We start from the raw sequence: 17,081 nt of genomic DNA, 5'->3' as shown, positions 1-17,081 counted from the left end.
GCGATGGAAGGACTGTGTCTATAAACTCCATGACAGATGGTGATGGAACTGACTGAGTCTATAGTCCCCATACCAGACGGTGATGGAACTGACTGTGTCTATAGTCCCCATACCAGATGGTGATGGAACTGACTGAGACCATAGCACCCATGCCAGATGATAATGGAACAGACTGTGTCTATAGTCCCCATACCAGACGGTGATGGAACTGACTTTGTCTATAGTCCCCATGCCAGACGGGGATGGAATTGACTGACTCTATAGTCCTCATACCAGACAGTGATGGAACTGACTGAGTCTGTAGTCCCCATACCAGACGGTGATGGAACTGGCTGAGTCTCTAGTCCCCATAACAGACTGTGATGGAAATGACAGAGTTTATAGCCCCTATACCAGTCAATAATGGAACTGAGTAGGTCTAGAGTCCCCATACCAGATGGTGATGGAACTGACTGCGTCTATAGTCATACACCAGACATTGATGGAACTGACTGAGTCTATATTCTCTCTACCAGACGGTGATGGAACTGACTGCATCTATAGTCTCCTTACCAGACGGTGATGGAAATGACTGAGTCTATTGACGCATACTGGATGGTGTTGAAACTTACTGAGTCTATAGTCCCTATACCAGACAGTGATGTAACTGACTGAGTCTATAGACCTCATAGCAGACGGTGATGGAACTGACTTTGTCTATGGTCCCCATACAAGACAGAGATGGAACTGACTGCGTCGATAGTCCTCATAACAGATGGTGATGAAACTGACTGTGTCTATAGTCCTCATACCAGACGGGGATGGAACTGACTGTGTCCGTAGCATCCATGCTAGATGATAATGGAACAGACTGAGTCTATAGTCTCCATAACTGACGGTGATGCAACTGACTGAGTCTATAGTCCTTAATCGAGACGGTGATGGAATTGACTGAGACTAGAGTCTCCATAACAGACGGTGATGGAACAGACTGAGTCTATAGTCCCCATACCAGACGGTGATGGAACTGACTGTTTCTATGGTCCCTATGTAAGATGGTGATGGAACTGACTGAGACCGTAGCACCCATGCCAGACGATAATGGAACAGACTGAATGAATAGCCTCAATAATAGACAGTGATGGAACTGACTGAGACTATAGTCCCCATACGAGACGGTGATGCTACTGACTGCGTCTATAGTCTCCATAACAGATGGTGATGGAACTGACTGAGTTTATAGTCCACATACCAGACGGTGATGGAACAGACTGAGTCTATAGTCCCCATACCAGAAGGTGATGGAAGGACTGTGTCTATAAACTCCATAACAGACGGTGATGGAACTGAATGAGTTTATAGTCCCTATACCAGACGGTGATGGAATTGACTGAGACTAGAGTCTCCATAACAGACGGTGATGGAACAGACTGAGTCTATAGTCCCCATACCAGATGGCGATGGAAGGACTGCGTCTATAAACTCCATGACAGATGGTGATGGAACTGACTGAGACCATAGCACCCATGCCAGATGATAATGGAACAGACTGTGTCTATAGTCCCCATACCAGACGGTGATGGAACTGACTTTGTCTATAGACCCCATAACAGACGGAGATGGAATTGACTGACTCTATAGTCCTCATAACAGACGGTGATGGAACTGACTGAGTCTGTAGTCCCCATACCAGACGTTGATCGAACTGGCTGAGTCTCTGTCCCCATAACAGACTGTGATGTAAATGACTGAGTTTATTGCCCCTATACCAGACAATAATGGAACTGAGTAGGTCTAGAGTCCCCATACCAGATGGTGATGGAACTGACTGCGTCTATAGTCATACACCAGACATTGATGGAACTGACTGAGTCTATATTCTCTCTACCAGACGGTGATGGAACTGACTGAGTCTATAGACCTCATAGCAGACGGTGATGGAACTGACTGAGTCTATAGACCTCATAGCAGACGGTGATGGAACTGACTTTGTCTATAGTCCCCATACAAGACAGAGATGGAACTGACTGAGTCTATTGACGCATACTGGATGGTGATGAAACTTACTGAGTCTATAGTCCCTATACCAGACAGTGATGTAACTGACTGAGACTATAGACCTCATACAAGACAGAGATGGAACTGACTTTGTCTATAGTCCCCATACAAGACACAGATGGAACTCACTGCGTCTATAGTCCTCATACCAGACGGGGATGGAACTGACTGTGTCCGTAGCATCCATGCCAGACGATAATGGAATAGACTGAGTCTATAGTCTCCATAACTGACTGTGATGCAACTGACTGAGTCTATAGTCCTTATACGAGATGGTGATGGAACTGACTGATTTAATAGTCCCCATACCAGATGGTGATGGAACTGACTGAGACTGTAGCACCCATGCCAGATGATAATGGAACAGACTGAGTGAATAGCCTCCATAATAGACAGTGATGGAACTGACTGAGTCTATAGTCCACATACCAGATGGTGATGGAACTGACGGAGACCGTAGCACCCATGCCAGATGATAATGGAACAGATTGAGTCAATAGCCACCATAATAGACAGTGATGGAACTGACTGAGACTATAGTCCCCATACGAGACGGTGATGGTACTGACTGCGTCTATAGTCTCCATAACAGATGGTGATGGAACTGACTGAGTTTATAGTCCACATACCAGACGGTGATGGAACAGACTGCGTCTATAGTCCCCATACCAGATGGTGATGGAAGGACTGTGACAATAAACTCCATAACAGACGGTGATGGAATTGACTGAGACTAGAGTCTCCATAACAGACGGTGATGGAACAGACTGAGTCTATAGTCCCCATACCAGATGGCAATGGAACTGACTGAGACCGTAGCACCCATGCCAGATGATAATGGAACAAACTGAGTCAATAGCCTCCATAATAGACAGTGATGGAACTGACTGAGACTATAGCCCCCATACCAGACGGCGATGGAAGGACTGTGTCTATAGTCCCCATTCCAGACGGTAATAGAACTGACTGAGTCTATAGTCCGCATACCAGATGGTGATGGAACTGACTGTGTCTATAAACTCCATAACAGACAGTGATGGAACTGAATGAGTTTATAGTCCCTATACCAAACGGTGATGGAATTGACTGAGACTAGAGTCTCCATAACAGATGGTGATGGAACTGACTGAGTCTATAGCCCGCATACCAGATGGTGATGGAACTGACTGAGACCGTAGCACCCATGCCAGATGATAATGGAACAGACTGAGTGAATAGCCTCCATAATAGACAGTGATGGAACTGACTGAGACTATAGCCCCCATACGAGACGGTGATGGTACTGACTGCATCTATAGTCTCCATAACAGATGGTGATGGAACTGACTGAGTTTATAGTCCACATACCAGACGGTAATGGAACTGACTGAGTCTATAGTCCGCATACCAGACGGTGATGGAACTAAATGAGTTTATAGTCCCTATACCAGACGGTGATGGAATTGACTGAGAATTGAGTCTCCACAACAGACGGTGAAGGAAATGACTGAGTCTATAGTCCGCATACCAGACGGTGATGGAACTAAATGAGTTTATAGTCCCTATACCAGACGGTGATGGAATTGACTGAGAATTGAGTCTCCACAACAGACGGTGAAGGAAATGACTGAGTCTATAGACTCCATACCAGACGGTGATGGAACGAACTGAGTCTATGTTTTCCATATCAAACGGTGATGTAACTAACTGAGTCTATAGTCTCCATACCAGACGGTGATGGAACTTACTGTGTCTATAGTCCCCAGACCAGACTGTGATGGAAATGACTGAGCTTATAGACCCTATACCAGACAATAATGGAACTGACTATGTCTATATTCCCTCTACCAGACGCTGACGGAACTGACTGCATCTATAGTCTCCATAACAGATGGCGATGGAAATGACTGAGTCTTTAAATGCTTACTGGACGGTAGTGAAACAGGCTGAGTCTATATTTCCTATACCAGACGGTGATGGAACTGGCTGAGTCTATAGTCCGCATACCAGATGGTGATGGAATTGACTGAGACAAGAGTCTCCATAACAGATGGTGATGGAACTGACTGTGTCTATGGTCCCCATGCAAGATGGTGATGGAACTGACTGAGTCTATAGTCCCCATACCAGATGGTGATGGAACTGACGGAGACCGTAGCACCCATGCCAGATGATAATGGAACAGGCTGAGTCAATAGCCACCATAATAGACAGTGATGGAACTGACTGAGACTATAGTCCCCATACGAGACGGTGATGGTACTGACTGCGTCTATAGTCTCCATAACAGATGGTGACGGAACTGACTGAGTTTATAGTCCACATACCAGACGGTGATGGAACTGACTGCGTCTATAGTCCCCATACCAGATGGTGATGGAAGGACTGTGACTATAAACTCCATAACAGACGGTGATGGAACTGAATGAGTTTATAGTCCCTATACCAGACGGTGATGGAATTGACTGAGACTAGAGTCTCCATAACAGACGGTGATGGAACAGACTGAGTCTATAGTCCCCATACCAGATGGCGATGGAAGGACTGCGTCTATAAACTCCATGACAGATGGTGATGGAACTGACTGAGACCATAGCACCCATGCCAGATGATAATGGAACAGACTGTGTCTATAGTCCCCATACCAGACGGTGATGGAACTGACTTTGTCTATAGACCCCATAACAGACGGAGATGGAATTGACTGACTCTATAGTCCTCATACCAGACGGTGATGGAACTGACTGAGTCTGTAGTCCCCATACCAGACGTTGATCGAACTGGCTGAGTCTCTGTCCCCATAACAGACTGTGATGTAAATGACTGAGTTTATTGCCCCTATACCAGACAATAATGGAACTGAGTAGGTCTAGAGTCCCCATACCAGATGGTGATGGAACTGACTGCGTCTATAGTCATACACCAGACATTGATGGAACTGACTGAGTCTATATTCTCTCTACCAGACGGTGATGGAACTGACTGAGTCTATAGACCTCATAGCAGACGGTGATGGAACTGACTGAGTCTATAGACCTCATAGCAGACGGTGATGGAACTGACTTTGTCTATAGTCCCCATACAAGACAGAGATGGAACTGACTGCATCGATAGTCCTCATAACAGATGGTGATGGAACTGACTGTGTCTATAGTCCTCATACCAGACGGGGATGGAACTGACTGTGTCCGTAGCATCCATGCTAGACGATAATGGAACAGACTGAGTCTATAGTCTCCATAACTGACGGTGATGCAACTGACTGAGTCTATAGTCCTTAATCGAGACGGTGATGGAACTGACTGAATTAATAGTCCCCATACCAGACGCTTGTGGAACTGACTGAATCTATAGACTCCATACCAGACGGTGATGGAACTGACTGAGTCTATGTTTTCCATATCAAACGGTGATGTAACTAACTGAGTCTATATTCTACATACCAGACTGTGATGGAACTGACTGAGTTGATAGACCCTATACCGGACAGTGATGCAACTGACTGAGTCTATAGTCCTTAATCGAGACGGTGATGGAACTGACTGAATTAATAGTCCCCATACAAGACGCTTGTGGAACTGACTGAACCTATAGACTCCATACCAGACGGTGATGGAACGAACTGAGTCTATGTTTTCCATATCAAACGGTGATGTAACTAACTGAGTCTATAGTCTCCATACCAGACGGTGATGGAACTTACTGTGTCTATAGTCCCCAGTCCAGACTGCGATGGAAATGACTGAGCTTATAGACCATATACCAGACAATAATGGAACTGACAATGTCTAAATTCCCTCTACCAGACGCTGACGGAACTGACTGCATCTATAGTCTCCATACCAGATGGTGATGGAAATGACTGAGTCTTTAAATGCTTACTGGACGGAAGTGAAACAGGCTGAGTCTATATTTCCTATACCAGACGGTGATGGCACTGGCTGAGTCTATAGTCCGCATACCAGACGGTGATGGAATTGACTGAGACAAGAGTCTCCATAACAGACGGTGATGGAACTGACTGAGTCTATAGTCCCCATAGCAGACGGTGATGGAACTGACTGTGTCTATGGTCCCCATGCAAGATGGTGATGGAACTGACTGTGTCTATAGCCCCCATACCAGATGGTGATGGAACTGACTGAGACTGTAGCACCCATGCCAGATGATAATGGAACAGACTGAGTGAATAGCCTCCATAATAGACAGTGATGGAACTGACTGAGTCTATAGTCCACATACCAGATGGTGATGGAACTGACGGAGACCGTAGCACCCATGCCAGATGATAATGGAACAGATTGAGTCAATAGCCACCATAATAGACAGTGATGGAACTGACTGAGACTATAGTCCCCATACGAGACGGTGATGGTACTGACTGCGTCTATAGTCTCCATAACAGATGGTGATGGAACTGACTGAGTTTATAGTCCACATACCAGACGGTGATGGAACAGACTGCGTCTATAGCCCCCATACCAGATGGTGATGGAAGGACTGTGACAATAAACTCCATAACAGACGGTGATGGAATTGACTGAGACTAGAGTCTCCATAACAGACGGTGATGGAACAGACTGAGTCTATAGTCCCCATACCAGATGGCAATGGAACTGACTGAGACCGTAGCACCCATGCCAGATGATAATGGAACAAACTGAGTCAATAGCCTCCATAATAGACAGTGATGGAACTGACTGAGACTATAGCCCCCATACCAGACGGCGATGGAAGGACTGTGACAATAAACTCCATAACAGACGGTGATGGAATTGACTGAGACTAGAGTCTCCATAACAGACGGTGATGGAACAGACTGAGTCTATAGTCCCCATACCAGATGGCAATGGAACTGACTGAGACTATAGCCCCCATACGAGACGGTGATGGTACTGACTGCATCTATAGTCTCCATAACAGATGGTGATGGAACTGACTGAGTTTATAGTCCACATACCAGACGGTAATGGAACTGACTGAGTCTATAGTCCGCATACAAGACGGTGATGGAACTAAATGAGTTTATAGTCCCTATACCAGACGGTGATGGAATTGACTGAGAATTGAGTCTCCACAACAGACGGTGAAGGAAATGACTGAGTCTATAGTCCCCATACCAGACGGTGATGGAACTGACTGTTTCTATGGTCCACATGTAAGATGGTGAAGGAACTGACTGAGACCGTAGCACCCATGCCAGACGATAATGGAACAGACTCAGTGAATAGCCTCCATAATAGACAGTGATGGAACTGACTGAGACTATAGTCCCCATACGAGACTGTGATGGTACTGACTGCGTCTATAGTCTCCATACCAGACGGTGATGGAACAGACTGAGTCTATAGTCCCCATACCAGATGGTGATGGAAGGACTGTGTCTATAAACTCCATTTCTGATGGTGATGGAACTGAATGAGTTTATAGTCCCTATACCAGACGGTGATGGAATTGACTGAGACTAGAGTCTCCATAACAGACGGTGATGGAACAGACTGAGTCTATAATCCCCATACCAGATGGCGATGGAAGGACTGTGTCTATAAACTCCATGACAGATGGTGATGGAACTGACTGCGTCTATAGTCCCCATACCAGACGGTGATGGAACTGACAGTGTCTATAGTCCCCATACCAGATGGTGATGGAACTGACTGAGACCATAGCACCCATGCCAGATGATAATGGAACAGACTGTGTCTATAGTCCCCATACCAGACGGTGATGGAACTGACTTTGGCTATAGTCCCCATGCCAGACGGGGATGGAATTGACTGACTCTATAGTCCTCATACCAGACGGTGATGGAACTGACTGAGTCTGTAGTCCCCATACCAGACGGTGATGGAACTGACTGCGTCTATAGTCCCCATACCAGATGGTGATGGAAGGACTGTGACTATAAACTCCATAACAGACGGTGATGGAACTGAATGAGTTTATAGTCCCTATACCAGACGGTGATTGAATTGACTGAGACTAGAGTCTCCATAACAGACGGTGATGGAACAGACTGAGTCTATAGTCCCCATACCAGACGGTGATGGAACTGACTGTTTCTATGGTCCCCATGTAAGATGGTGATGGAACTGACTGAGACCGTAGCACCCATGCCAGACGATAATGGAACAGACTGAATGAATAGCCTCAATAATAGACAGTGATGGAACTGACTGAGACTATAGTCCCCATACGAGACGGTGATGCTACTGACTGCGTCTATAGTCTCCATAACAGATGGTGATGGAACTGACTGAGTTTATAGTCCACATACCAGACGGTGATGGAACAGACTGAGTCTATAGTCCCCATACCAGAAGGTGATGGAAGGACTGTGTCTATAAACTCCATAACAGACGGTGATGGAACTGAATGAGTTTATAGTCCCTATACCAGACGGTGATGGAATTGACTGAGACTAGAGTCTCCATAACAGATGGCGATGGAAGGACTGCGTCTATAAACTCCATGACAGATGGTGATGGAACTGACTGAGACCATAGCACCCATGCCAGATGATAATGGAACAGACTGTGTCTATAGTCCCCATACCAGATGGTGATGGAACTGACTTTGTCTGTAGTCCCCATACCAGACGGTGATGGAACTGACTGTTTCTATGGTCCACATGTAAGATGGTGAAGGAACTGACTGAGACCGTAGCACCCATGCCAGACGATAATGGAACAGACTGTGTCTATAGTCCCCATACCAGACGGTGATGGAACTGACTTTGGCTATAGTCCCCATGCCAGACGGGGATGGAATTGACTGACTCTATAGTCCTCATACCAGACGGTGATGGAACTGACTGAGTCTGTAGTCCCCATACCAGACGGTGATGGAACTGACTGCGTCTATAGTCCCCATACCAGATGGTGATGGAAGGACTGTGACTATAAACTCCATAACAGACGGTGATGGAACTGAATGAGTTTATAGTCCCTATACCAGACGGTGATTGAATTGACTGAGACTAGAGTCTCCATAACAGACGGTGATGGAACAGACTGAGTCTATAGTCCCCATACCAGACGGTGATGGAACTGACTGTTTCTATGGTCCCCATGTAAGATGGTGATGGAACTGACTGAGACCGTAGCACCCATGCCAGACGATAATGGAACAGACTGAATGAATAGCCTCAATAATAGACAGTGATGGAACTGACTGAGACTATAGTCCCCATACGAGACGGTGATGCTACTGACTGCGTCTATAGTCTCCATAACAGATGGTGATGGAACTGACTGAGTTTATAGTCCACATACCAGACGGTGATGGAACAGACTGAGTCTATAGTCCCCATACCAGAAGGTGATGGAAGGACTGTGTCTATAAACTCCATAACAGACGGTGATGGAACTGAATGAGTTTATAGTCCCTATACCAGACGGTGATGGAATTGACTGAGACTAGAGTCTCCATAACAGATGGCGATGGAAGGACTGCGTCTATAAACTCCATGACAGATGGTGATGGAACTGACTGAGACCATAGCACCCATGCCAGATGATAATGGAACAGACTGTGTCTATAGTCCCCATACCAGATGGTGATGGAACTGACTTTGTCTGTAGTCCCCATACCAGACGGTGATGGAACTGACTGTTTCTATGGTCCACATGTAAGATGGTGAAGGAACTGACTGAGACCGTAGCACCCATGCCAGACGATAATGGAACAGACTGAGTGAATAGCCTCCATAATAGACAGTGATGTAACTGACTGAGACTATAGTCCCCATACGAGACCGTGATGGTACTGACTGCGTCTATAGTCTCCATACCAGACGGTGATGGAACAGACTGAGTCTATAGTCCCCATACCAGATGGTGATGGAAGGACTGTGTCTATAAACTCCATTTCTGATGGTGATGGAACTGAATGAGTTTATAGTCCCTATACCAGACGGTGATGGAATTGACTGAGACTAGAGTCTCCATAACAGACGGTGATGGAACAGACTGAGTCTATAATCCCCATACCAGATGGCGATGGAAGGACTGTGTCTATAAACTCCATGACAGATGGTGATGGAACTGACTGAGTCTATAGTCCCCATACCAGACGGTGATGGAACTGACTGTGTCTATAGTCCCCATACCAGATGGTGATGGAACTGACTGAGACCATAGCACCCATGCCAGATGATAATGGAACAGACTGTGTCTATAGTCCCCATACCAGACGGTGATGGAACTGACTTTGTCTATAGTCCCCATGCCAGACGGGGATGGAATTGACTGACTCTATAGTCCTCATACCAGACAGTGATGGAACTGACTGAGTCTTTAGTCCCCATACCAGACGGTGATGGAACTGGCTGAGTCTCTAGTCCCCATAACAGACTGTGATGGAAATGACAGAGTTTATAGCCCCTATACCAGTCAATAATGGAACTGAGTAGGTCTAGAGTCCCCATACCAGATGGTGATGGAACTGACTGCGTCTATAGTCATACACCAGACATTTATGGAACTGACTGAGTCTATATTCTCTCTACCAGACGGTGATGGAACTGACTGCATCTATAGTCTCCTTACCAGACGGTGATGGAAATGACTGAGTCTATTGACGCATACTGGATGGTGTTGAAACTTACTGAGTCTATAGTCCCTATACCAGACAGTGATGTAACTGACTGAGTCTATAGACCTCATAGCAGACGGTGATGGAACTGACTTTGTCTATGGTCCCCATACAAGACAGAGATGGAACTGACTGCGTCGATAGTCCTCATAACAGATGGTGATGAAACTGACTGTGTCTATAGTCCTCATACCAGACGGGGATGGAACTGACTGTGTCCGTAGCATCCATGCTAGATGATAATGGAACAGACTGAGTCTATAGTCTCCATAACTGACGGTGATGCAACTGACTGAGTCTATAGTCCTTAATCGAGACGGTGATGGAATTGACTGAGACTAGAGTCTCCATAACAGACGGTGATGGAACAGACTGAGTCTATAGTCCCCATACCAGACGGTGATGGAACTGACTGTTTCTATGGTCCCCATGTAAGATGGTGATGGAACTGACTGAGACCGTAGCACCCATGCCAGACGATAATGGAACAGACTGAATGAATAGCCTCAATAATAGACAGTGATGGAACTGACTGAGACTATAGTCCCCATACGAGACGGTGATGCTACTGACTGCGTCTATAGTCTCCATAACAGATGGTGATGGAACTGACTGAGTTTATAGTCCACATACCAGACGGTGATGGAACAGACTGAGTCTATAGTCCCCATACCAGAAGGTGATGGAAGGACTGTGTCTATAAACTCCATAACAGACGGTGATGGAACTGAATGAGTTTATAGTCCCTATACCAGACGGTGATGGAATTGACTGAGACTAGAGTCTCCATAACAGACGGTGATGGAACAGACTGAGTCTATAGTCCCCATACCAGATGGCGATGGAAGGACTGCGTCTATAAACTCCATGACAGATGGTGATGGAACTGACTGAGACCATAGCACCCATGCCAGATGATAATGGAACAGACTGTGTCTATAGTCCCCATACCAGACGGTGATGGAACTGACTTTGTCTATAGACCCCATAACAGACGGAGATGGAATTGACTGACTCTATAGTCCTCATACCAGACGGTGATGGAACTGACTGAGTCTGTAGTCCCCATACCAGACGTTGATCGAACTGGCTGAGTCTCTGTCCCCATAACAGACTGTGATGTAAATGACTGAGTTTATTGCCCCTATACCAGACAATAATGGAACTGAGTAGGTCTAGAGTCCCCATACCAGATGGTGATGGAACTGACTGCGTCTATAGTCATACACCAGACATTGATGGAACTGACTGAGTCTATATTCTCTCTACCAGACGGTGATGGAACTGACTGAGTCTATAGACCTCATAGCAGACGGTGATGGAACTGACTGAGTCTATAGACCTCATAGCAGACGGTGATGGAACTGACTTTGTCTATAGTCCCCATACAAGACAGAGATGGAACTGACTGAGTCTATTGACGCATACTGGATGGTGATGAAACTTACTGAGTCTATAGTCCCTCTACCAGACGCTGACGGAACTGACTGCATCTATAGTCTCCATACCAGATGGTGATGGAAATGACTGAGTCTTTAAATGCTTACTGGACGGAAGTGAAACAGGCTGAGTCTATATTTCCTATACCAGACGGTGATGGCACTGGCTGAGTCTATAGTCCGCATACCAGACGGTGATGGAATTGACTGAGACAAGAGTCTCCATAACAGACGGTGATGGAACTGACTGAGTCTATAGTCCCCATAGCAGACGGTGATGGAACTGACTGTGTCTATGGTCCCCATGCAAGATGGTGATGGAACTGACTGAGTCTATAGCCCCCATACCAGATGGTGATGGAACTGACTGAGACTGTAGCACCCATGCCAGATGATAATGGAACAGACTGAGTGAATAGCCTCCATAATAGACAGTGATGGAACTGACTGAGACTATAGTCCCCATACGAGACGGTGATGGTACTGACTGCGTCTATAGTCTCCATAACAGATGGTGATGGAACTGACTGAGTTTATAGTCCACATACCAGACGGTGATGGAACAGACTGCGTCTATAGTCCCCATACCAGATGGTGATGGAAGGACTGTGACAATAAACTCCATAACAGACGGTGATGGAATTGACTGAGGCTAGAGTCTCCATAACAGACGGTGATGGAACAGACTGAGTCTATAGTCCCCATACCAGATGGCAATGGAACTGACTGAGACCGTAGCACCCATGCCAGATGATAATGGAACAAACTGAGTCAATAGCCTCCATAATAGACAGTGATGGAACTGACTGAGACTATAGCCCCCATACCAGACGGCGATGGAAGGACTGTGTCTATAGTCCCCATTCCAGACGGTAATAGAACTGACTGAGTCTATAGTCCGCATACCAGACGGTGATGGAACTGACTGTGTCTATAAACTCCATAACAGACAGTGATGGAACTGAATGAGTTTATAGTCCCTATACCAAACGGTGATGGAATTGACTGAGACTAGAGTCTCCATAACAGATGGTGATGGAACTGACTGAGTCTATAGCCCGCATAACAGATGGTGATGGAACTGACTGAGACCGTAGCACCCATGCCAGATGATAATGGAACAGACTGAGTCAATAGCCTCCATAATAGACAGTGATGGAACTGACTGAGACTATAGCCCCCATACGAGACGGTGATGGTACTGACTGCATCTATAGTCTCCATAACAGATGGGGATGGAACTGACTGAGTTTATAGTCCACATACCAGACGGTAATGGAACTGACTGAGTCTATAGTCCGCATACCAGACGGCGATGGAACTAAATGAGTTTATAGTCCCTATACCAGACGGTGATGGAATTGACTGAGAATTGAGTCTCCACAACAGACGGTGAAGGAAATGACTGAGTCTATAGTCCCCATACCAGACGGTGATGGAACTGACTGTTTCTATGGTCCACATGTAAGATGGTGAAGGAACTGACTGAGACCGTAGCACCCATGCCAGACGATAATGGAACAGACTGAGTGAATAGCCTCCATAATAGACAGTGATGTAACTGACTGAGACTATAGTCCCCATACGAGACCGTGATGGTACTGACTGCGTCTGTAGTCTCCATACCAGACGGTGATGGAACAGACTGAGTCTATAGTCCCCATACCAGATGGTGATGGAAGGACTGTGTCTATAAACTCCATTTCTGATGGTGATGGAACTGAATGAGTTTATAGTCCCTATACCAGACGGTGATGGAATTGACTGAGACTAGAGTCTCCATAACAGACGGTGATGGAACAGACTGAGTCTATAATCCCCATACCAGATGGCGATGGAAGGACTGTGTCTATAAACTCCATGACAGATGGTGATGGAACTGACAGAGTCTATAGTCCCCATACCAGACGGTGATGGAACTGACTGTGTCTATAGTCCCCATACCAGATGGTGATGGAACTGACTGAGACCATAGCACCCATGCCAGATGATAATGGAACAGACTGTATCTATAGTCCCCATACCAGACGGTGATGGAACTGACTTTGTCTATAGTCCCCATGCCAGACGGGGATGGAATTGACTGACTCTATAGTCCTCATACCAGACGGTGATGGAACTGACTGAGTCTGTAGTCCCCATACCAGACGTTGATCGAACTGGCTGAGTCTCTAGTCCCCATAACAGACTGTGATGGAAATGACAGAGTTTATAGCCCCTATACCAGACAATAATGGAACTGAGTAGGTCTAGAGTCCCCATACCAGATGGTGATGGAACTGACTGCGTCTACAGTCATACACCAGACATTGATGGAACTGACTGAGTCTATATTCTCTCTACCAGACGGTGATGGAACTGACTGCATCTATAGTCTCCTTACCAGACGGTGATGGAAATGACTGAGTCTATTGACGCATACTGGATGGTGTTGAAACTTACTGAGTCTATAGTCCCTATACCAGACAGTGATGTAACTGACTGAGTCTATAGACCTCATAGCAGACGGTGATGGAACTGACTTTGTCTATGGTCCCCATACAAGACAGAGATGGAACTGACTGCGTCGATAGTCCTCATAACAGATGGTGATGGAACTGACTGTGTCTATAGTCCTCATACCAGACGGGGATGGAACTGACTGTGTCCTTAGCATCCATGCTAGACGATAATGGAACAGACTGAGTCTATAGTCTCCATAACTGACGGTGATGCAACTGACTGAGTCTATAGTCCTTAATCGAGATGGTGATGGAACTGACTGAATTAATAGTCCCCATACCAGACGGTGATGGAACTGACTGAGTCTATGTTTTCCATATCAAACGGTGATGTAACTGAGTCTATATTCTCCATACCAGACTGAGATGGAACTGACTGAGTTTATAGACCCTATACCAGACAATAACGGAACTGACTATGTCTATAGACCCCATAGCAGACGGTGATGTAACTCACTGAGATTATAGACCCTATTCCAGACAATAATGGAACTGACTATGTCTATATTCCCTCTACCAGACGCTGACAGAACTGACTGCATCTATAGTCTCCATACCAGACAGTGATGGAAAAGACTGAGTCTTTAGACGCTTACTGGATGGTGGTGAAACAGGCTGATTCTATAGTTCCTATACCAGACGATAATGGAACTGACTGAGTCTAAAGTCCCCATACAGGACAGTGATGTAACTGACTGAGACTATAGTCCCCATACGAGACGGTGATGGTACTGACTGCGTCTATAGTCTCCATAACAGATGGTGATGGAACTCACTGAGTTTATAGTCCACATACCAGACGGTGATGGAACAGACTGAGTCTATAGTCCCCATACCAGATGGTGATGGAAGGACTGTGTCTATAAACTCCATTTCTGACGGTGATGGAACTGAATGAGTTTATAGTCCCTATACAAGACAGTGATGGAATTGACTGAGACTAGAGTCTCCATAACAGACGGTGATGGAACTGACTGTGTCTATAGTCCCCATACCAGACGGTGATGGAACTGACTGTGTCTATAGTCCCCATACCAGATGGTGATGGAACTGACTGAGACCATAGCACCCATGCCAGATGATAATGGAACAGACTGTGTCTATAGTCCACATACCAGACGGTGATGGAACTGACTGAGTCTGTAGTCCCCATACCAGACGTTGATCGAACTGGCTGAGTCTCTAGTCCCCATAACAGACTGTGATGGAAATGACAGAGTTTATTGCCCCTATACCAGACAATAATGGAACTGAGTAGGTCTAGAGTCCCCATACCAGATGGTGATGGAACTGACTGCGTCTATAGTCATACACCAGACATTGATGGAACTGACTGAGTCTATATTCTCTCTACCAGACGGTGATGGAACTGACTGCATCTATAGTCTCCTTACCAGACGGTGATGGAAATGACTGAGTCTATTGACGCATACTGGATGGTGTTGAAACTTACTGAGTCTATAGTCCCTATACCAGACAGTGATGTAACTGACTGAGTCTATAGACCTCATAGCAGACGGTGATGGAACTGACTGTTTCTATGGTCCCCATGTAAGATGGTGATGGAACTGACTGAGACCGTAGCACCCATGCTAGACGATAATGGAACAGACTGAGTGAATAGCCTCAATAATAGACAGTGATGGAACTGACTGAGACTATAGTCCCCATACCAGAAGGTGATGGAAGGACTGTGTCTATAAACTCCATAACAGACGGTGATGGAACTGAATGAGTTTATAGTCCCTATACCAGACGGTGATGGAATTGACTGAGACTAGAGTCTCCATAACAGACGGTGATGGAACAGACTGAGTCTATAGTCCCCATACCAGATGGCGATGGAAGGACTGCGTCTATAAACTCCATGACAGATGGTGATGGAACTGACTGAGACCATAGCACCCATGCCAGATGATAATGGAACAGACTGTGTCTATAGTCCCCATACCAGACGGTGATGGAACTGACTTTGTCTATAGACCCCATAACAGACGGAGATGGAATTGACTGACTCTATAGTCCTCATACCAGACGGTGATGGAACTGACTGAGTCTGTAGTCCCCATACCAGACGTTGATCGAACTGGCTGAGTCTCTAGTCCCCATAACAGACTGTGATGGAAATGACTGAGTTTATAGCCCCTATACCAGACAATAATGGAACTGAGTAGGTCTAGAGTCCCCATACCAGATGGTGATGGAACTGACTGCGTCTATAGTCATACACCAGACATTGATGGAACTGACTGAGTCTATATTCTCTCTACCAGACGGTGATGGAACTGACTGAGTCTATAGACCTCATAGCAGACGGTGATGGAACTGACTGTGTCTATAGTCCTCATACCAGACGGGGATGGAACTGACTGTGTCCGTAGCATCCATGCTAGACGATAATGGAACAGACTGAGTCTATAGTCTCCATAACTGACGGTGATGCAACTGACTGAGTCTATAGTCCTTAATCGAGACGGTGATGGAACTGACTGAATTAATAGTCCCCATACCAGACGCTTGTGGAACTGAC

This window comes from Hemitrygon akajei, chromosome 10 (genome assembly GCF_048418815.1).
Source record: "Hemitrygon akajei chromosome 10, sHemAka1.3, whole genome shotgun sequence".
Classification (NCBI taxonomy): domain Eukaryota; kingdom Metazoa; phylum Chordata; class Chondrichthyes; order Myliobatiformes; family Dasyatidae; genus Hemitrygon; species Hemitrygon akajei.
Note: the sequence above shows the minus strand (reverse complement) of the source record.